Below are 24,509 nucleotides of genomic sequence, written 5' to 3'. Positions count from 1 at the left end.
TGAAAGGTTATCCCTTAAGCAAAAAAACAGTGGCCTAGACAGGGCTCCAAACATGACACACATTGACTCTGGAGAAACTCAAACTCATGATAGAAACACTAGATAGAAAAGTAACTTTGATTTGACAGCTTTTCGGTTTTCCAAGGTGCCAAATTCCTGACTAACTCATCAGAAAACATTATGAAAAACCCCTAGCAGAACCTGGTACTATTTTTATATCATATCCTTCTTCACACACCTTTTACACGTACTTGGTGTTTTAAACATTGACAGGGCTCCTCTGGGATGCTTAAAAACTGGCAAGAATTTCTCAAACATGAAAAAAGTGGGGAGTGGGAAATAGGTAATGCAAAAGATTCCTCGCCAGTTTTCCACATCTGGTTTTCTAAATTCTTAAAGACTTATTTCCAAGCTGAATAAAGTAGGACCCACTCTCAAATAAATGGAAGGAATTTGCAATATTAATTATAGGAGCCAGAAAAACTGTTCACTATCTAGAACTTGCCATTGTATCAATTACTAACTGTAACTGTCCTTTATTAAATTCTATTCTGTTTATGGTTTATGAAGTAATTTGAACTCTAACTTATCTGAAATTTAAGTTGCTCATGGTATTCCAGAACAACTTCGTTAATTCAATTAAAAAATTGATGCATTATAGGTTTCAAATCAAAAAGAAAAGAATCTTAAATTCCCATTACTAGGGCCATTTTTTATACCAAGGAGCATAAAGAAACCCTTAAAGCTGTTCACAAGGAACAAAATAGAAAAAGACCACAATCCAGAGACAAGGTTGCCTGAAGACAGTAACTGACACGCGTCAGTCTAGTGCTGTAATTCTGAGACTTCTTGGTTTTTGTCTTGCAAGCAGGGAAACCCCTGCTTCTTCCACTATTGAGGTTTCACCACTGCCTAAGCAAATTTACCAAATGTGAAACAACTGTATGCAAATTCTAGCCTAAAGATGATGATACTTATCTGTCCTGGTGATAAATACAACATGACCCAAAGAATATTTAAGATAGAAATTCGATGCTGGACACAAAGCAATTCTTTTCTACATCAGTATATCAAAATTCACTACATTACTGCTGAAGATTCATCATCATCTAAGTGGCTTTTCAATGTTTTCTTGGAATGCATCCATATTCTTGAAAACAAAATTTAGCAATTCACAACCAGACCCTGTTAAAAGAAGATTTCAACTAGACAGTAAAATGACTTTTCAGATGACAAATACAATTTTGTCAACAATAAAACCTTCTGGAATATTGATTTCTATGATGGAATATTTAATTCAGCTTCTTAGGTTTGTCAGGCTGCATTTCATTCTGACTTTTAATTTTGTATTACATTTTATTAAAATATCAGCATATATATCCTCACATGAGGCTAAAGTGTTCCAAGATAAAAGCATTCTGACATCACTAAAATGAAGTGTTCCTAACTTCTCATGCCATGTTTAATCTTACACCCAATAAAAGAAGAAAAAATGTTTTTCCAAAACATTATAGCTACCCTCAGGGATAGCAAACCTGTCAGCTAGATATATCCACAAAGAGTGGCTTCATGGCATTAACTTGCTAGATCCTGATGCATGGGCATCCACAGACAAAACACAGCACTATCTCCATGCCTGAATGATAAAATCCAGAATCAGAACTGGAAATGAAATTACATTCTACTTCTTTCCACAGATGGTCTGAGTATTATCAAGTATTTGCATCACTTGGATCTGTTCTGTTCCTAGAGAGGATTTTGGTCTTGAGCACCTTTCTCCAGAACAAAATTTGTACTAAGAGCATAAGGGAAGAAAGGGACTTGAAGGCAGAACATGTTGCAAGCCAGTAGTTTCAAAGCAGCACATTACAATTTTGTCAGCTGAGAAAATTAAAGGCCTTCTCTATGCTTTTGTTGAAACCAGCATTTAGTGAGTTCAGTGGCTAACACAAGTGCAGAAATGCATTTCAGGTATACATTTGAATGAGGTGCAGTGGTACATGTGGTGACTATCATTTATCAAGCAACTGAAATTAGGGAGCACCAGAGAGTCAAAAAAAGGCACACAAAAAGACCTAGAACTTCCCCACCTCACTATCATTTCATGCTCTTATGAAGCCATGACTCCTCATTAAGGAAATACTCAAGTAACACACCCTCCTGAGCAGGCTGATAAATGACTGTTTCAGGTGGCTGCACTGTTCAGTCTCACTTGCATGTTCAATATCAAAGGTCAAGAGAAAATGAACTTTTTCCAAAACTGTTATTGAGAAGCTGCTGCCTGGAAATGTGTATTCAGACATTGTTGCACACTACTTTCACAAAATAGAAAAAACATTGTCCAGCTAAAATGTGTTTTATGAAAACACAAATTCAATTTCAATGGTGCCAGGTACAGTATATTGATGGTATTGATGATACCCCTTTTGACCCACAAGTCTGTGAATCACCTTCCTGAGAACACAGTGGCACAGGCTGTGTGAGACAGCAAGTGTCATTGTCTACTGAAGGAACCCCCTCACATTTATACCCAGTCAGCTAACCAACCAAGCAGGCTTAAGGATAAACAAATCCTTCCTCCAAAGTGCCACACCACACTTCTTTGTACAGATGCTGCCTCCATTATTACACACTTTAAGCAAGGAAGCTTTTAGCAGCTGTTGACCTGATAAAGTGGCCACCTTTTTGACACAGGGCTCTTTACAAAGCCAAAGGAGGAAGCAAAGGATAAAAGTCACCTACAGTAACTAGTCAAAGAGAAGCAACTGAAAAACTACAAGCAACTAAAACAGCTACATTAACCCAATATTTTCTATGTGCAAATTCCTCATGTTAAACTCAACAAATTGCTGATGCTTCTTCTTAAGGCTCATGTGTCATTACTGATGGACCCCATTATCTTCCTTTTGCTCCAAATTCTGGCATGCACAGAGTAAGCATTTTCCCCAACCCACTTTGTACCATATGGCTGCTTACATGCTTAGACAAGCAGCGTGTTAGGTATCAATGACATTAAGCTGAACCAACAACTCTGAGGTGCATTCAACAGCTATTTTATATTATTAGGACAATTTAAAAGTACAGCCCATTTCCCTTCTATGAACTAGTACGGGATTGAAGGCAAGCACAAGGTTAAGACCTTGTGAGGAGTTGGAGAAACTATTCCACATGGTGGCAGCAGTGGTCTAAAATACAATGAGGTTCCATATTACAAAACATACTCACACCTGCTTCAAATTCACCTTGCAGAAAGAAGTCTTCCTTTCCTTGATAACCTCCCATAGTTTAGTTTCTTTTAAATACTAATAGAGTTGTTGCCTCTCTGCTCTTTTTCCACGTGATTTTGAACTTACAGGACTGAAAGCAACTTCCAAGTCAAAAAAAGTCAATGCAGTTTCTTTCTTCAGTGAAGTTGCCATCAATACAAAACAATAAGCTAAACAGTACACTGAGTGGGAAATTACTTTCATCCAGCATATCCACTGCATTCCTCCACCAAACTTTCAAAAGAATTATATGGAAAAATGTCCCTTTCTGTGGTGGGTTGACCTTGGTAGTCACCTGGCATCCAGCCAAAGCTGCTGTATCACTACTTCTCTTCAGCTGGACAGGGGAATTTTAAAAAAAGGGTCAAGATAAAGACAGGGAGACACTCAGCCATTACAGTCACAGGCAAAACAGATTCAGACACATCCCCCCCACCCCCACTTCTCTGGTTTAATTTTACTCCAAATTTCTCTACATACACACACCCCTCCACACCCTTCCTCCCAGCAGCACAAGGAAACAAGAATGGGGGTTGCAGTCAGTGCATCACACATCACCTCTGCTGCTCCTTCCTCCTCGTGGGGAGGACCCCTCACACTCTTCCCCTGCTCCAGTACAGGATTCCCTCACTTGAGACAGTCCTCTACAAACTTCTCCAAGGTGAATCCTTCCCACAGGCTGCAGGTCAAGAACTGCTCCAGCATGGGGCCCTTCCAGAGAGTGCAGTCCTTCAGGATCAGAGGGGTTCTCTGTGGGGTCCCAAGTCCTGCCAGCAAAGCTGCTCCAGCATGGGCTCCTCCCCATGGGTCCACAGCCCCTGCCAGGAGCCTGCTCCAGCACAGGCTTCCCTCAGGGCCCCAGCCTCCTTTGGACCCATCCATCTGCTCTGTGTGGGGCTCTCCACGGGCTGCAGGTGGATGTCTGCTCCACCATGGCCCTCCATGGGCTGTGGGGGCACAGCTGCCTCACCACAGTCTTCACCTGGGGCTGCGGTGGAATCTCCACCCCAGCAGCTGGAGCACCTCCTGCCCCCCTTGTGCAAGGACACTTGGTGTCTACAGAGCTGTTCTCTCACATCTCCTCACTCCTCACTGGCTGCAAATGCTGCTGCACAACTTTTCCCTCTCCTTAATTCCTTTATCCCAGAGGTGTCACCACCATCTCTGATGGGCTCAGCCTTGGCCAGCAGCAGGTCCATCTTGGTACCAGCTGGTATTGGATCCATCAGACACAGGGGAAGCTCATAATACCTTCTCACAGATACCAGGTCTGTAGCCCCTGACATGCATTATCAAAACCATGCGACACAAACCCAATACACCTCCTCACAGTGTTCAGTGAGTTCAGTGTTCTGGAAAAAGAGACACTGACAGTAGGCCCACATAAATGGCTTTTGATGCCAGATCCTGGATTAAAATACTACAGACCAAAATCTTGTCCCTAGAGCAAATCCTGGGTATAAGAACTATGCCCAGGGAGTCCTTCCTGTCAGCAGGCAAGTATATTGTCAAACTCTATCACACAAGCAAAACTGCTCCATGATAGCAGTAGCAGCTCTCCATAGTACTCTAATGTTCCCTTTCAAGTGATACACATCACTTTTAACAATAATTGACACAGCTGCAGACTAGTACAGCTAGTACCCTCTTTAAATTGATGGTGGGTTCGGGAGGGGTTTCGTTGTTTTGGCTTGATGGAGGGTGGAGGGGGGTTTGAATGAGGAGAAAAAGACAAATTACTCCATCTACACAGTGCACAAGTTATCTGCCTTTCTCTTTGTGGTTTCCTCTTTGCTTTACCACAGATTTCTGAAATTAAGTTGCTATGCTGAAAACTGCATACAGAAACTAAATGCTCTCCCTGCTTCTTTTAACTGTAGGCGAACTAGTTCTTGGAATTTGCTGCCCTAAGCAAACTAGGAAATGAATGGTGCTCCCAGCTCAGCTGCTTGGGCACCACAGTCAGCAAGCATTCCTCTGCTCTAAGCAACAACCTGCTCCAAATGCATTCCAGTGCCATCTGCCCTTTGGGTGAGAGAATACTCTGTCCCTTACAAGAACTTCTGGTGACTTACACCACAGAGTTATCATCATTAGTCTCCCAGTCATGAGACAGGAAGAGGAAAGGGTAAGTACTTATCAGAGCAGAGAAATATTCATATTTGGCTATTAGAGATGAAAACGCCCCAAAAGTGCTCTCCAGTCTTAAAGAATATAATCGAATTTCATAAGGAATGCTTTCCTATACAGACTTGAAGCATAAGAGAAAGGAGGGCATCAGCTGAAGGAAAGGCACAAACACCCAGTCAGCCTAGGCAATTGCATTCTTCTACAATTGTGGCCTTGGCATTTCATTTTCCCTTGGGCATCTTCCACCTGCTCTGCCAAACTTGCTGCTTGTGTTTTAAACTCACCTAGGTCATCTTGATCCTCTGAAACCCTTTATTCACAAATAACTACCTTGAACTGAAACAGAGCTACTTTCTTTTGAAAATATGAGCTTAAACTGAAGAGCAAGGCTTTCTGACCTAGTGGCAGATGGTACTTTTGTGGATAAATATAGAGGAGAAGCCATGACATTTAAATGCTAGAGGGTGGGTGCAAATGTTTTCAGTGTGCCTCTGAAGACTCTGAACCAACAGGATCTTCATCATGTCCCCATGGAACTGCTGCAACAGCCAAAATTAATAAGCTGCTTCACAAGAGGAACTTGTTCCTGGTTTGTAACACAAGAACATCCCTATTCACAATTACAGCTCTTCATTTAAAATTTCCTATAAAAAGCTTTTTTTTTTATTATTTGGGGTTTTTATGTTGAGAATGTGCAAATCTGCTAAATATTCAATTGTATAGATTGATTCAGGTCTGGGGAAGAAAAGATCTTTTAAAATGTCAGTAAGTAGTTTAAAGCTCATTTTCCCTTTTCCCTTCATACTAGTATGTTTGAAAAAGAAAAATCCATTTGTTATCCCCAAATTTATCACCAAAACAAGCCTGACATTAATTGCATTCTGTTATTACAATCAGAGGTCATATGTGCTTTTCTTAATAGAGTTTGCAGCTCTTATTTTTATTGATATTCCATGTGGGCAAAATAACATTAGGAAAGCTAAGGTCAAAGCCAGTCATTTCAACGGAATAAAGGGAAAAACAAGACATCTGGTGAGATCAGTGTATAAGCAGAAGCAAGGCTTTTCTTCTGAGATTACACCAATTGAAGCCTAAATTGGGGAAGAAATCCCAAAGGGAGACAAACTTCACTAGGTAAATCTATACTGCTCAGAGATGCAACAGATTTGATCCTGAATTTCAAATAGATTATAGGATCTCACATTCCAGAAAACTTCCCTACAAACACAAAGTTTTGATTTCCATAAAGTACCTTTGGATTTTCTCTCTCTCAAGCTGTTCTTTTTCCCTGCGATAAAGCAGTCAGATGTCCTCTTCAGGGGTTTGCCACTTCCAGGTCATTCAAGCTATTTGTCACCAACCCATACCTGCCCTCACAGATATATTCTGTCAGGTTTGCTGGTGTAAATGCTTGTGAAATAATTTCCTTAAACAACTTCAAACAAAGCTATTTGCCTGGGTTAAATCTATTTTTCTAAGCCAACTGATTTTAACCACTTGTCCATTGAGCGGCCAGAAAGGAAGGTGTTCCAGCTCAACCATCAGCCCCACCCTGGGCTCAGAGCTGGTGTTTCTCACCTGGGTCCATTAATCCAGCTCAAGTGGCCCTGCAGCTGAACATGAAACTACAGCTAAGGCAGCACTGAATCATGAGTGCAGCAGAATAATTGACATGGGGCTGAAAATCCAATAAACCAGCACTGCCACTAAACTTTGTATTGTATAAACATAACACAGATATACACAGAAGACTTTGGTGAGATACTTTTATGAGTGACTGTGTCTGCCCATATATATTATCTCGGGTAACACACACAGTTGGGTAAGAGTTACTCTATAAGAGTTACATAGGTGCAACAACACCTGTGTAAAAAGCTTTTTCCCCCAAGCATTCCCTAGGCTATCTGCACCTCAAAAATAAGTTTATGCAACCCACCTTGGGCTGCAGGATCATGGTGATCATGGTGAAAGTAAGATCGTGTTGCATCTCTCCCACCTGTCCCAAATGCCAAAAGGTAGAAGCAGACTCAAAATTGTGGATATCTGCACCAGATACCAAGCTCTCAACACTGAATGAACAGTCACCAAGAGGTGTTAAGTTTCAGTAACTACTAGATCTGAGCTTAATTCAAATTTTTGCACTAGTCTGGAGATGGTTAGTGCTGTCCAGATACTATTTGCTTGCTCTGCTACCCAGTTCCATGCTGACTGCCAAACCCCTCTCTCTGTGAGAGACAGTATGTGTGGCTGAGATCCTGCTAATCCATCTGGAGATAGGCACCAGCACTCAGTCTCTCACCTCTATGTGCTCCAGCCCATGAGCTGTAATACGGCCTGCAAATGCATTAGCAATGTCTTCTTTTACAGGTTATATGGCAGAACAGATGCTGGGTATCAGGATGATAAATGACTCAATTTTGGCAACCCTAAAATATAGGGACAGTGAGATAGGAATCAGTGCAGCATATCGCAAACTATACACCCCAGAAAAAAAACCAACCTAGCCTACAAACAGGAAGTTTCAAACTTTGCACTAATTCTTAATAAAAACCCTCTGAACCACAGAAACTATGTACAATTGCTCAAAAGCCTGCACAATAAATGTCCAATTCTCTACATTTGTTGAGATGTTGACTGCAGCTATATACATTGGCTGTTTTTAAAAAGGCATTCCATTACTTTGCCTTATATGAAAGGTAGAACATTAAGGCTCTCTCTAATCAGATCTTTTCCCCTTAGAAAACTTAGGGTTATTCAGCAGTTTCATTACAGTTCCATATTAAAAGATGTCATGTCATACAATCTTCATCATATTTTAAGTGACACTATAGAGATGGGAAAAGAAAAAAAAACCAAAAACAAAATCCAATCCTATCTGTGTGGTACAGAAGAAAAAAAAAGTGAATGTGTTCTAATTTGCTGGCTTTTTCCTTTTTGTCTTCCTCCTATCTGCTTTTAAAGCATAATTAGTTGGTCCCTATTATCCCTCTCTTATTCAGCAATTCCTCTTCAGTTCCAGGGTAGAATTCTGCTGGGAATCCTGCTGAGAGTTCACTTTGGGTGAGGGTAAAAACTGCTGATATTAGTCCTTCTCAATAACTGTAACACCTAGGTTCAACAGTGTTCATACATCAAATCTGCATAATCTACTTTAATTACCCCATATTTTCATCAGTCTCCTTCTATTGCTCTACCTCTTGCAATAGTATTTCCATTGCTGCAGAATCTGGGGCTGGGTTTCATGCATCTTCAGTAACTTTGCAATTAAGTAGCCTGGTATGATATCTTGCCCCAAAAAACTATGTTATTCAACTGGATTCTTTATAGATGCTAAAGGTATGGTGGACAACCCCCTCTTCCTCCTCTCAGTGATTTAATCAAGAATTATGAATATAACACATTGTCTAGATTCTTTCCTTTTTAGCCTTGCCCTCAAATATCTATTTAAAGACTATGATCTGTTATTTGCATGGCTTCAAGTTAGAGCAAAAACTGTACATGGCCAGCTGAAATATCTATAGCCTGTAGGTTTGCCTCAGGCTAAACCATCTCCTGTACTAGTAGTCAAAGCAAGTACCATCTCATTTATTAAACATGCGTTGCATTCACATATCTCCAGCAGCTGCTGTGGCTAACTGCATAAAAGATAAACTACAGTCAACCATTTTGGATTATGTTCACATCAGACTTTTGTGCTCCCATCTCAAAAAACAGGTTAGAAAGAAACAAATAAAAAAAAATTAGATTTTAAATTTTGTTTCCATGAACATCTAGAGTTATTTAGAAATATCATCTAGAAATCGTGGACTCAAAAAAACAGGGATAATACAAACAGGCCCAAGTTCACAGAACTTTGGAACAGAGATCCCAGTACAAGATAGGATAATCAGAACAGACTAAAGTCATGATCAAAGCTTACCCTTCAGACCAGTGTCCATAATTTAGCCATTTGGATTTAAAGGTAACTGTGGATGTGGCAAAGTCCTTTCCACAACTATAGGGAATATTGTATTCAGCATGAGAGGACATCATGCTGCCTTTCAGTGACCCCAGTATTACTGTTCAGCATACCAATATTCCTCAACCTGTTACATCAATATTCCTCAACCTGTTACAAAATAGAGATAGCACACCAGGTCTGTAGGCAAACAGCTGGAACACTTCCAAGTCACATTCAGAAGAGAACACCACTAATCATACATCTCTGCCATGGCATCACCCTGTGCACTTCAAGGAAGCTACACACAGACTAAAAGTCTGACAAAGACAGGCCCAGGCCTGAACCCAAGAAGATCCCAGAACTTCCTTTCTGGACATGGTGCTGGAAGCTAGCATTGACTTAAGACTTCCCCATTTGATTCCTTTCAAATTTAGTGGCTTCTAGCTCACACACCAACAGTAATCTAATATTCACATTGCCATAACAGGAAGGCAGACGTATATTTAACCTTTTCCTCCAAATTTATTCCTAACAGACCCATTTCTGCTCTGATGCTTCTCAGGCCAAGTCTTTAGGAACAGGAGAAGATTTTCCTTTTTTACCATGCTACTCTCTAGGGCTATGTGTTCAGACAATAGAGCCCTAAATTGCTTTTGGAACCTTCTCCAAAACCCATCAACTTTATAAAGCATGCAAGGGCAGAAGCCAACCAGCCCAAAATTTCATAGGTTTGATGAGAAAAATCACTACGTGAACAGTCTGCACAGTATCAGGTAAAAAACATTGCAAATGACCTCAGGATGCAAATGCTCCTCCCAGAGCAGAGCATTTACAGCTACATGCCCCCTGGTTACAGGGCCTTTTGTGTAAAAAACTGTTAAAGAACAAAACAAAAAAAATGCAAGAAACAAACCTAACCCAGAAAACCTCCATTGGTAGAGTTTCTACAACCTTTCTGAGTATTCTATTTCAGCACCCAGCTGTTTTTAGCTGAGAAGTTTCCTCAGCATCTCAGCTAAGAGCACCAACATTTCGATTTACCTGATCAAGAAACCCGGAAACATGACACTGGAGAAAGCCTCAAGTTTAACAGCTCAAAATTTCAGCACAACATCCCTAAAATAAGTAGTTTTCTGAAAATGCTGAAGTGCACACTTTATAGAACAGACACAGTATCAGTGTGAACAAGACCTGCTTGCAGGAGTCAAGGATCTGGTCCATAGCCCTGGGCAAGGGAGTGGGGGGAAATTAAATTCTTTAAGTTAATTCAAGTGCAGTTTGTAATGAATACGATACAGAGAGACCAATGATACTCCTGTAAGAAGAGCAAAAGGCAAAAGATAAAGCTTGAGAGAAAACTACTTGATTAATTTCAAAGCAGAAAATATTTGTCTTCTGATAGTTCTACAAAAGGAACCTTTCCTCTGTTTTTCAGGATGACTAATACAGCACAGATACTATGTTTTATCTGATGGATACAGATTCAGTACAGTGAAAGCTAGTCCTTGCAGTATTAGTGAAGAGGTACATGCTGATAAACTTTGAGATGGTCTTGTTCTGAAGCTCAGGCAAACCAGAAATCAGCTTACTCATAAAAAGGCAGCTCTTAAAAGTTGTGTATGGAAATCTTACATATAAACTAGTTTACAATAAGCTGAAGTTTTACCAATGTTCTTGCTGACACAATGTGGTTTCAAGTCACACAAATCAGAGTCAGAATTAGAACAACTTTGATATGTCAAGAAACAATAGTTGCATTATATAATTTTCTTAAGGTACAGGTATATTTAAAATTAAAGGGGAGAAGTGGGTTTTTGCAGTTCTTGTCTCTTCTTCAGCCTATAAATTTTTCCTTCAGTTTTATGGCCAAGAGCCTATGCTAGAACCTGCATTCATTTCTCAGCACTGCAGTTTAATTCCTGGAGGGCCTCTGTCAGTCATTTAACCTCTTTTAAACCAGGGTCTCAATTACTTCTGTACCTGTCAACTCAATTGTTCTGTCTCTGAAGAGCAGTGATAATACTTATCACATCTTGCTTTTGCTTGTCTCACCCAATAGCAAACTTTTTGAGCAAGGACTGATTCTTAATATGTGCCAATACAGCACCTGGCAAGCTGAGGTCCTGTCAGTTGGCTAAACCAAACAAAACACCCCAACTTCCTTTCCCTCCGCTATCACAAGAAATTCCAAAATGTTGCTTGATTATGTATTATGATTTCTTTTCCAGATGCATTTTTTCCTCCAGTATCTTCCAGCATCATTTTATGTGAAAGACGGCAGCTACTATTACAGCAAAACAGAGGGAGGGCTTCATGCATCAACCACCAAGCGCTACTCCACCTTTACTTACAGTGCAAACACGGTTGTTGTGTGTACCCAGTGGAGGAAATTCTGCTCAGCAGAGGAGTCACCATCCATGTTCCAGAAGAACCAAGCCCAGAAATAACTTTTGCACTGAAGCAAGTTCAGGAACAAAGATTTTGAGTGATTTTAAAAGACGACCCAACCTGAGTCTTCTGCACAAATCAGAGTGTATTTTCTAAGCCCAGTACAGCAATATAACACCACAGAAAGTGATCAAAGTACAGCAGAGTTAGAAGATCCTCCAGTGATTCTTACCCTACCCTTGCTACTAGCCACCATGGCAGAATTACAAAATAACAGCCTAGGGTACACAACAGGTAAAATGAGATGTGTTAAGTGTCCCTTCTGGTTTTATTTCCTAGCTTAGACGGAAAAAGAAATAAGACAGTTAATGATATTAAACCTAATATGAGCTTCTGGCTACAAAGATACAGGATTTTCTATAGGCACTGCTGCTCTCACCACACAGCAGCGGAATAACAATCACTTGGGCCATTGTAGATTGCTCCTGACAGCAGCTTGATTTAAGGGCTCAGGCATACCTGAGATATTCCACTAAGTACCTATTTAACCAATATTTTCTGAAGACAACTACACATCTGTTCTACTCAAATCTTCCTGAGAGTCTCCATTTGTCATTTCCACTTGTTGTTGTGCCTTGGACCCTCAGAGTTTTTCAAGAGAAGAAGCCCTTGCCTTTCAGCACTGTGATTATAATCATCTGACTAACAAAAAGGCTAAAAATGTGATGTATATTAAAATATGGTCTCTTTTCCAAGTGAGACAGTTGACTCCTTTCATCAAATTCATAGCAAAAGAGTTACTTGAGTTTTCAATGCCATAAGGTCAATTTCCAGTTGATCTGGCAAATGTACAGAGACACAGAAAACAAAGATGTGTAAAGTCTCCTTAAAAGAATTTCCCTAATTTTCATTCAAATAATACCACAATATATCCATGCTAGAAATCAAATTCCATTCATAAGACATGAAATTCTTATCTAGCACAAACAAAAATCTCTTTCCTAAGATCCCATCAAGACACGACAGGAACCACAGACACAAGCCTGAGACAGGCACACAAATTCTGAGTGAGCTAAAATACCTGTTAAATTTTACAATCTAATATTGCAAGGATTCATAAAAATATATAAAAAGTTACCATGTAATTCTGCCAAGATCATCTTCTGTGAACTTCCACTTTTTCTTCATGCCAGAGTCCTGGCAGTTCTTTTTCTAACATATTTTTTGCTCATATCAGAAATTAATATGGTTCATCAGAGCAGCTTTGGTGTGATGGTTCTGTGCTAAGATAATACTCCATGTATAATAATTTACATTAAATCTTTTTGCTAAATACATATTGTTCCCATCAGTGAACAAACAGCCTATCCAAACATCCAGATAATTTGTTTTAACAACATGTTACTGTTCTCGGGTAATGCAACAAAGCAGGCAATCACAGATGAGCGAGCAATATGCCAATAAAATTGAAAGAAATAAATTAGTATCATGGTAACACATGTGTCTTCACAATTAATAAATTCCACTCCATCAGTCTGTGATTTAATTATGCATTATGTATAGGGCTACCATGAATCATTCATGTATTCTGTTAACTAAATGGCTAGATACAAAGCTTATGATGAGAATATTTACATAAGTGTTCATGAAGAGAAAGATCCTTAATTAATTTTTTGGTCCTAGGGGCTTTTTTTTGAGGGAAAAAAGGGTCTTTTGGGGTATTACCTAGATGAGGTTTTGGGGGGGGGGGGCGTGTTTTGTTCTCTTTTGGGGTTTGTTTTTTTTAATAAAAAAGATATACCTTTTGGCCAGAGAACATAGCTTTCTTTTTTTACATTCAGATGTAACCAAGCGAGTTTTTACTGCAATAGTCCCTAGCTAAGGGTACTAAACAATTTCTTAATGTGCTCCTTTTCAGGAGATCCAGCTCTGTCCAGTGTCTGCCAGCAGAACCCTAAATGAGGTTGCTCAGGGTCCTGTGTCTCCTGTGTCCTTGTGGTCTTCTCATTCTCCTCACACTCTATTGCTCCTTTCTGTCAAGAACCATCTCTATCAGGACTTCCCATCTCTTGACAAACTGACAGGGCTGCAGATTAAGATGTAATGCTCCCTACAGAGGAGGAAGGCACATATAACAGGTGTAGAACACCATGTAGGCAGTCAGGACTGACATCTAGATCAGTGGAAAAGAATAATACTCAGTCATTCTCTGCTGGGAGGAGTTATTTGGTCCCTTACTTTCAGGCCTGATAAAGGGACTTGCCCTTTTACAATGTCTGCCTCGCTCAGTTCTATAGGCAATCAATGAAAAATCCTGACAGAGCAGAAGTAACAGACTGAACTGGGCCTTGCAAAGTCAACACCTTTCTCCACATTACCATTGCCATCATGGACGTTAACTTGACCTTCAGGTCCATGGTTCATATTCATAAAGGAGGGAGATGAGGGGGGACAGAAGTAAATTTAAGGATGTGTTATGCCCATGCCCATGATCCTTGTTCTAGTTTTGCTCTTTCTCTCCATCTCCACTATGGTTTAATAAATCTTTTCAGTTTGTTTTAACAGTGCCACAATTATCATTTATGATTAATCCTAGCCACAGTAGAAAGCTGCGATTGGAGTTTTTTGCTGGAAGGGATGTTGTACTTAGTACAGTGTAAAAATCTGTAATGCATGCTGACATGCTATTCAAGTCTTGGAGGAGGGTATCAAAAATGAGATATCTGGACTCTTTGGGGCAATCAGGTAAGGTAAAAATGGATCAGGATTTCTGCTTCATCTGGACCCATGAAGCTTTTGTGTTTTTGAACATTGCCATTCTGAGTCCATATACAAGAGGATCAGACTTTCACCTCCTTTTTGAAGGTGTTGATATGTATAGCTTTAGTTATGGTGGATAATGCAGGAGACAAAAGGTTTCATATGGTGAAGTCTCAGCAGTCTGTAAGTTCAAGCGTGAGGAAACACAACATCTCTATTAGAAGGAAATTGAAAAGGCAAAAGTTAAAGTGTTAAAGAGAAAGCGCTTACAAGGCAACAACTTATACACCTAAAAACTTGCTCCCTCAGTACTGAGAAAGGAAAAAAAAGTAGTTTGTACCCAGCAGGTACACGCATTAGGAAAATTTTCTGAAAAGGAAGATATAACAGACACATTCCACTGAAAATGGTTTATGTTACCTACTGTGGAGAATAAAGTTGCCTACAATATGTTCATGCTTCATACTAGATCATTGTACAATTTCAGTCCTGTCCAAATATTTAAATAAGAGATTTTAGTGTATGGATATTTCTAAACAGCATTGGACAATTTCTCTACTGTGCACTGAAGCATAGGAAATTTTTTTCTACACCAGTTGAAAGACTCTGTAGATAAATCCTAGAGAAAATGTCTGTATCTGTACCAGTTCAGAAGCATGGGATCTCCAGCTTTCTGGGATGCCTTGAAGCATAAGAACAATGTGTCTCAGTTTATTAGAGAAGGAAAAATGGAGGAAGAAGCTTGACAGTTTTCTGGCTAGACTTAGCCTATGTGTATTATGCCAAGTCTGCTCTAGAAAATCACTTTAGTAAAAAGCTTCTTTATGTTTCTGAACTAGTTTGGTTTCATGAAATATTAAAGATCAGCCATCAAAAGGGAACACGTCACTATGAACATTCCTCTCCCATTCAGAAACATCCCACAGCTAAGTGACATGACATTAATGTCACGTTCTTGCCCTGTTACTTCCCAATGACTGCCTGCTGCCTGGGCCTTTAGAGTCACAGCCTGGTTTTGAGAGTCTGTTGTTTCCTGAACCATTGTCTAACACAAGAGAAGTGGATGTGGAGTAAGACAAGTTTTCTAGCAAAAGTAAATTGTTTCAGTTGAAGTGAGCTATGAAATCTGAGACACTACAGTTGTACTGGGACATTTTGAGGGACCAAGGAACACACTGGCAGATGGTATTTAACTTGCATGAGTTCAAACTATTGTACATTGGCAAAATGATGTCAACTTCTCCTGTACGCTGTTGAGTTGCTAATACAAAGGGAGGACTTCCAGAGGAGTAAAGGCACAGGAGTCAACCTGAAAATCACAGTAAAACTGCCCCTACTCTCCTCCCACTCAGAAGAGTTACTAAAGAAGACAGGTTCCCTCTTTCTTGGCTGTGTTTAGCAAAGCTTAAAAACTATCCACACACGGGCAACTTCTAAATTAAACTGTCATCTGAAATACCTAGCTCAATCTTCCCTCCAGAAATACAGGGAAGAGACCAAGATAATTGAAAGCAGATCTAGGAAGATGAGTGGAATCAAGAAGAGGCTGCATAGGAGCTAGAAACATTATTTTTGTCTGTTATAAAGTAGTTTGTGCTCTCTGCCACTAAACGAGGCCGCATAAAGGGGGGTCAAGCAATACCCTTTACTTCCAGCGCCTTTTTCATGCAACGATTGAAAAGCAGTCACCTAAGATCAGGAGAGGTTCGCTAATGAAGTTAATGACAGAATGCAATCATGATTACACTGATTCTTTTGAAGCAAAGCAAAATGCAGGACTAGAAGCAAATTTCCAAGATGCTAATCAATTTGGCACTAGAGACTTCTAGTGTATTAAGAAACTAAAATCTGGTAAAAATAATTCAAGTGCGGTACATAGGATCTGGCATTTAAAAAGGACAGTTTCCACAGAGCAGAGTCATACAAATTATATTATCACACACACACAAAGCAGAAGCCAACATCTTCCTCTCATGATGAGAGGTCACCAGCATCCACTACAGCTAGAAGTGGTTGTCAGTTTTATAATTAATCTGTGCTGACAGATCCATTAATTGGAGCAGATCACATTGCCCAAGCAATGTAGGTCACAATGTTTTAACAATACCAATACAAAGCAGTCCATATTTCAAATGACCTCATGCCACAGCCATTTCTTTTGCAAAAAAGGCCTCCACAAAGTAAAATCCTTGCACCTTTCTCCCTTTCATGGCAGTCACCTATCATAAGGAAAGATCAAGCTGAGGGCAGATGTGGGAAAAAGTCATTTACTATGCTGGTAAATGGTAGAAGCAAATGCTGCACTGTCAGTTGCAATTTAATCTTACAAACTGTTTCATTGGAAGTTTTATGTATAGCAATAAGATTTCCCTGCTGCACCAAAAATAAATCTGTCCATCCAATTACCAGCAAATTATCAACTGTTAACTTCATTAGTGAACAGTAATTTTTTCCCTATCCCACAGGGGGAAAGGAAGATAGAAAAATCCTACCCCTGCCTGACTTGAGTGCAGTTACAGCAAGATTGTTTTCAATTCACTCTTCAAATGCCCAGAGTGAGTTCCCAGGTCACTATAGTGGACTTTGAAAGTAATGCAATATTATGGAAACCTGTGATGGCAAAATAAGCTCTGAAAGAAGTAACACTGTTGAATCACACCTACACACCTCTCTTCTGGCTGCACGGATGCAGGTTCCTTATGTCACCCTGCAGAGACATCCGTTCTACATCAGCCATAGCTGGCCTGAGGACACAGCCCCCTGCAATGCAAGGACACACTCTGACTCCCAACATACACTTGGGCCGCTCTCAACAGCCCGAAAGGTGAAAGTTTAGCTGGAGCAAGCTGGAAGGTGAAGCACTCAGAATCACAGCTACAAGTTCCTAAAGAACATCTAACCCCTATCTGTTCCTTGGGGAAAACAGATATGATTAACTGCAGGCTAAGAGACCGAAGCCATTCTTGCACAAGCTTCCACTCATTCCAGGCACTCAGTTTTGCATGCTTGTTAAAAGCTGATATTTCGTCAGGCACAAGAAGCTTTTTGGTCCTACGAAACACAGAGGCATCAGCCTGTATATTCTTGATTGCCACCTACTGGCATTTTACATATTAGAATAAGGTTTATAAATATGCACAAAATAGAAATTAGGCAGCTTCAGGTAATCTATGCTGAAGCATACATGGTAAATAATTTTCTAAGCACTAGCTTTCCTTAAGTACCGTGAACAACAAAGAAAGGAATGAAGCTTCACAAAGCCACTACTTCATGTCTAATTTAAAACATGACAAACTCAGAACCTGATTCTAGAAAAAATATAAAGATGCCCTAATAAGGATTTTTCTTCCCGCCAATTTTTATCTCATTGACAGAAAAGTCCTTCTTCCTGCTTCATTGTATTAGAAATTTGAAACTAAATCTTTAATCTGAGTTGGAAGTTTCCTTAAAAGGTCTGCAACACAAAGAGCTAGAATAAACAGTACCTAAGACTTCCATTAGCACTTTCCACCAGAAGATCAAGAGTACGAGGACAAGTCTTCTTCTGTACGGTAATGCTCACTGAGAAAAATGTGTATATTTCACTATGCATCTTAAAGGAACCAGACTCCTCAACGCTGCTCACCAGTTACTGAACTGGACACAAGAAATGGGAATGGTTCACCCAGCAAACCAGAGACATGACCAGGACAGAATACAGGTCATCTCTAATCACTCAACCACAGGACACATTCCCAATTGGAATCCAAGCTACATTCCCTGCAGAACAATTTCACCAGTGATGGAGCCAGCCTTGTAGAACTTCTGAACGTAATCATCCTCTGCTAGGACACAACTTTGCATGACTGCCACTACAGTCAGCTTTAAGAAGTCAATAACAGTTTTTCAGAGTTCCAACCTGCCCTGTCCTGCACATTGTATTTATTCAGACAATTGGTCCCTCCTTTCATTCATTCCACTGCTGCAGTGCTGAATTTCCACATGGCAATAATTACGCTACTCAAAACATAAGGAATAAAATAAAATTATCCAGGTTTTTGCAGCTTTTCTGAACAGGTCTTTTAGGCAATGCTGGAGGGACAAAATAAGAGTTCATTAAGACTATACCAGGTTCATAATTGTGCTATGGCACCAACTAGGAAATAAATTCATAAATTACAGAAAAAAAAATCAAGGTCAAGAGAGTGCAGAAAAAAAATCAGTTTTCATCTTGTGTATTTTCCTTCTTTTAATGAATCAAGAGAGTGAGAGTTTTACAAAGTAAGAAGAAAAGGAAATCAGTCTCTACATTAAGCCATTCATCAAAAAAACTCCAACATAGTCTGCAAACTTAAGTGCAAAACTAGTAGGTTCCTACACATATTATTGTTCAGCCTTTGCACTGAATTTCAGGTACTTATCCACCTTAGTACAAAGTAGAGACTTAAATAGCAACATATGATACTCATAGCTTGACACCTTCACAGAAATCACAAGGATTTGCAAATTTAAACCCTAGATTACACATTAATTCCTTTCAAAATAAAGCACAGTCCTTTGTGGAAGAGAACAATATACTCTGAAATTTGTGCAACTGTAAATGGTCAGTTCTCCTAGTAGCATTTTGAACTGATACCAGCTTTTGTGTATATGCCAGGGGTTTTTTATGTCTAATGCTTAAGTGTTCCTTTGTCTGTTTATTTTAATCAACTATTTGCTGGTAACCAGTAGCAATACTTGACAGAATTTCTAGGAAGAACAATTTGCTTATTTTTAAGTGAGTTAAGTAAATCAAGAATCAATACTCCAAAAAACATTTTTCACATCTGAAATGTAAGAATTCTTCTCAGCAGAAGTCCAGACCTGAGGCAACAGTTTCCTAATGCTGCAAAGACCAGATCCAGAAATACTACACCATTAGACAACCACCCTTACAAGCTACCTCAATCAAACTCAAAATAAGCATTGCATCCTGCCAGAGTAAGAAACTGAAAATATTCTCTCTATATTTATTTTTCTCTTTAAATTTCTGCTTTCTACCCAAAAGGTTAATTTTTTGAGGAGCAACAAGAACAACAGCTCCATGCCAGCACAGTATTCTTCTTCTTTGACTGGTGATCAGACTGTACTCCAAACAAGTCTCCAACAGAAAAGTGCTTAAAAGAAATAAGCCACATTACAAAATTCTGATTGCCATCCAGGCTATCAGAATGATAATATTCACATTTCCTGCCAGACAGAACACAGATCAGGACCTTTGTCAAGTCACTGGTCTGAAAACAAGCTTATCATAGATAGGATTAAGACATAAGCATTACATTCAGAACCAGACTTTCTAAAGTTGAGAACAATTTCACCCAGGTTTTGTAATCAGTTCACTTCTACTTCAAAAGAAAGAAAATAAATCATTACTTATTTGCTCCATTTCTATTATTTTCCTGCCAACTTCTCTGTAATCTCATAAGGCTCTCTGCATTATGTAACTATCCAAACCATTCTTCCTTGTCTCTCTTTTGTCAGCAAATCAGATAGAAACTGATGGATCAAACTTTCAAGGGCAAGTTTATCTTTGGTATTGAATATTAGACAACTTCTTTTCAAAGACTAAAGGTTGGAGCATATGCTTATACATATTCTACCTCAAAAAATAATGATAGTTGATGTTGTGAGGATAGTTTTCATTAACTGCTTTCCTAGCAGGAGAGGAGGAAGAGACTTCAATACTACAATCACCCCACACCAAACTCTCTGAATAAAAATACAGGGAGGTTATATTACATGGGACTCTGTATTGAAACATACACATTCAGGCTAAAATCAGGAGTTAGTCAAGTTGCACGACTCCTGTGGAGAGAGAAGTCTGGAAGCCTTCTATGTGAGCCACAGAAGACAGTACTGACACTCTTGCAACTGCAGCTGCTTTGAAGACCGGCTAACAGAGGAAGCCATGAAACCAGACACAGCCTCCAATAAAGGGTCAGACAGAACAAAATAAAACCACTTTAATTAAATATTATGCAAGTAGCTGAATGACATGCAGTGCACAACTAACTGTAGATTCTGACCTACTTCTTTATTTCATGTTCAGGCAGGGGGCCCTCACTTTACAGAAACAGTCTTGATAATGGCAAAAGACAAAACCAAACAGAGCATAAGGACTGTGCTCCCAAATGACAGTGGGGAAGCCAACAGGAAAAAAAATTAAAAGGCCTCAATTTTTTGCAGCTGCTAAGAGATACATGGCACTCCAGACTGGAGATTGGCTTTACAACTTTTCTCTTGGTGAAAGCTGCTTGAGTTAGAAACTAAGGGTGCTAGAATCAGATAATATCAAGACCACATTGACTTTTGTGAGGTAGGTATGGCTCAAGTTAGCCCCTGGCTGTGTTAGATAAGGCTTCATGGAAAGCAAGTAGAGATACAGCTCCACTTGCACAAGCCCCAGTTGGATTCTGTCAGAGCTACTCAACTACTCTGTGACTACTCTTAGGAGTCTCTTCCCCTACAAACACTTTCCCTATGACTAGGTTACCATTCAGTTATTCTAGAAACACTGATCCTACCCAGCCACTGATAAAAACATCCCAGGGAAGATGCAGGCAGCTAGATGGGTATTGTACACAACTGCATTTTACCAGGCATACACAGCACCCACTAACAGGAGCCATCCTGTTACCAGGCCACAGCCAGGCAAAGTCAAACCTATGCTGCCACAGGGGCAAGGGTTTTCACAAGGGCCCAGGCTCCAGAGAGCTCTTCTGAGGTACCCATACATGGTACATATGTTAAACAAACACTCCCACTCAGCCTGGCCTCCCTACAGCTCTCAAAGTACCCAGACCCTAAATGTGTTCATTAACCAGTTACAGGATTTTCTGTAAGCTGGGAAGCAAAGACTACAAGTTTTCAAGTCCTTCTGCCAATGCTATATATAGAGACCCTCAGGAAAAGCCAGGAAAACCTCTCCTGCCATGAAGTTCTTAAATATATCAAAGCAAGACATATAAAAGTTGCTATTCATACCCCTATTATAGGAAACAAGAACAAAAGAAAGTTTTGGTCACACCAGAGTCCTTTGCCAGGCTCAATAGATGATGTCAGGTCTCCCAAGTTGTAGAACAGTGCTTCTCTTCCAAGAAAGAAGGTCAGACAATCACTTAAAGCCTTTTAAGCTCCAACTAGACAGTCAATGTCATAATCAGAGTAAAACCAAATCTAAACTCAGAAACAAGCAGTTTCCTCCCTCTGCATTACTATTAAACAAAGCAGGAAGGACTTTTATGCACACATGTATCTGTAGGTGTTGCACACAAGTAGAATGTGGTGGATTCCTTTCTAGTGATTACTTGCAGGGTTTGTTGTTTTTTTTTTTGCTGGGGTGAATATTAAAAAAAAGTCTAAATTCTAGAAAGACTACTCTTATGCTACTGGATGCTAGTCTGTAAAAGCAGAGGAGCATCTGACAGGCTGGGTTCTTAATCTAAATGATCCACATTGACAACTGACAGTCCTTTCAATGAAGAAGAACCTGAGTACTTAATAACAGAGAATTAACAATCTGACAATGGGTAAGGTACTTGCTCAGGCATTAGTAAGGAAACAGAGTGACACCTTACATGAAAAGCTACCTGAATGCCATTTAAACTTGTCAAATTGCAGAAAAATAGAACTTCAAAGTGATAAAATCAAGGCTATTCATTATGTGAACTAATGTCTAATTTTCTTAAATTGCATCCATTTCACACAAGTTAAAACAAGAGAGCTCTTCTTTCTCCTGTTTGCTGGAGCAAACTACCCAGCACTGCCAAGAACTAGTATAATGGATTCTCAGATCCTGCAGCTAGAAGACACCAAACCAATCACCCTTTCTGACCTCCTGTAAAACACAGATCATACCAGTCCCTAAATGAAGTCCCTGGTTTGGCTAGAGCATGCTGTCAAGGAAGACTGAAATTGCCAACAGAGAACAATCCATGACAACCCTTAGTAAAGCTTTCCAGTGGTTAATTAGCCCCATTCTTTTTAAACACAGCTCTTTCTTCTTGTCTAAACTTGTCCAGCTGCAACTTGCAGCCAGCAGCAATCACAGCACACTTGTCAGATAGATAGAACATTTCTGGTCCTTATATTGGTACTTAGAGACTGGTCAAGCCACCTTTAAACTTCTATGAAATAAGCTAAAGCAGATTGTGCTCTCAGAGCATGTCACTAAAGGACATTTTTTCAGACCTTTTAATCATTCTGACATTGCCTCTGATCCTCCTCCAATTTATCAGCATCCTTCTAGCACTGTTGAAATGAGAGCCAGGCACACTATTACAAAAGCAATTGCACCAGTGGCAAAGGAATTACCTCTAGCCTCTCATTTAAAAATCTCTCGTTTTCACACCCAAAGACCTCATTAATCCTTGTGGTAACCTAGGAATCGGTTATTCAGCAGATGCCTCAAGTCCCTCTCAGAATCTGCCCCTCTCCAACAGGGTCTCCCACTCTGGAACCACTACCTCTTTAGTTCCTAGATGCCAAATTTGACTTTCAGCCCTACTAGGAAGCTCCACATTTGCTTGCTTACATTTTCCTATATGGTACTACTGGCTTGGAAACCTGATATTACAGAATAGCATTTTCCTTGTTGGAAGAAGACTTGGGGGAGCATAACTGCAGACTTTAATCACTAATGATCTTGGGAGTTATTACACATTCATGTAATTAAAAAGCATTAAACAGATCTGGGAACCAAATGCTACAGAACCTTACTAGAAACACATGTTCAGCAATAATTCCTTGTTAACCATCATGTTTAGAGACCTGTCACAGCTGGCCAGTTAGTAATATCATTAGTTTGTGCCATGCAAGTTCTCTATCACTTTTTTCCAAGATGTCCTGTGGTAGCAAGTCAACTGCTTTAGAGATGTCTAGAGAATTTCCTTTAATCAACTAAATTTATCAAAAGAGATATCAAGTTAGTTTGACAGGATCGCTTTTCCATAAACCCAACTTGACTGACATTAATTATATTACTCTTTTTAACTCTTTGCTACTCAAATCCTTTAATCAGCCATTTCATTATTGTGCCCGGGATAAACATCAAGTTGACAGGGCTATAATTACCAGATTTGTCTTGTTTTCCCTTTTTATGCACTCACACAACATTAAGTTTCTTCCAGGCTTCTGGAATCTCACCACAAATCCAAGAACAAACATCATCAGTATCATAGAGAGACAGATATGCCATCATTTTAAAAACTGCTTATGGTTGCACAGGGTAAATCAGCTCCAGAACCTACATACCTGTCACAGGATGTGCATCATGTATCTCACTGAAGCACAACTAAGCCAAGAGCAAACACCAAGAAAGGACAAGTTAAAATGCTAGATGACAGGTGCCTCAATCTAGCACACTTTGAAGGCCTCAAATTACCACAATAGCATTTCAAGACTCTTTTGAGAAGAAAGCCCTCCACAGCTGCCTCCTCACTTGTCCATCCAACAGAAGCAGGGAGAGGATCCCTGAAATGCTGCCCTGCTTTGCATGGTTTGATCAGAGACCACAAATCAGAGCAAGTGTTGAACTGTGCACAAGTGAGCATATTGGGAGACCAGTAACAACAACTCATTACCATGAGAGAAGATGCTGTTTGCTGAAGCCTTCTAGGCATGGGCTCTAATTGAAATCAATGCTGAACTCTCAAAGTCAGGAGATACAGAAGCTTAAAGATGTCAGCAAAATTTAACTCTTAATGAAAAAAAGATTAGACAAGTGGAAATCAGGCTAAGAAGGGGCTCGAGGGCCTAGATGGAAGTGATAGCTGATGTAAGAGATAGGGACAGGTCAAAGAGTAAGAAACATTGCAGAAGGGCAATAAGGCAGCAGAGGAGAAAGAAGCAGTTAACATGGAAAGGATGGTGGAGGAGAAAGATATTAAACCAATGGTACCACTGCAAAACCAGATGTAATTGCTTGAAAACACTTTTTAACAGTCCCCTCTCAGCCTGCTTCAGTCAGCTTTCACAGCCTTTGCTCAGTGCTGTCAAGTGCCATCCCA

Source organism: Geospiza fortis, unplaced genomic scaffold, assembly GCF_000277835.1.
Source record: "Geospiza fortis unplaced genomic scaffold, GeoFor_1.0 scaffold130, whole genome shotgun sequence".
NCBI lineage: Eukaryota > Metazoa > Chordata > Aves > Passeriformes > Thraupidae > Geospiza > Geospiza fortis.
This window is presented reverse-complemented; position numbering follows the sequence as displayed.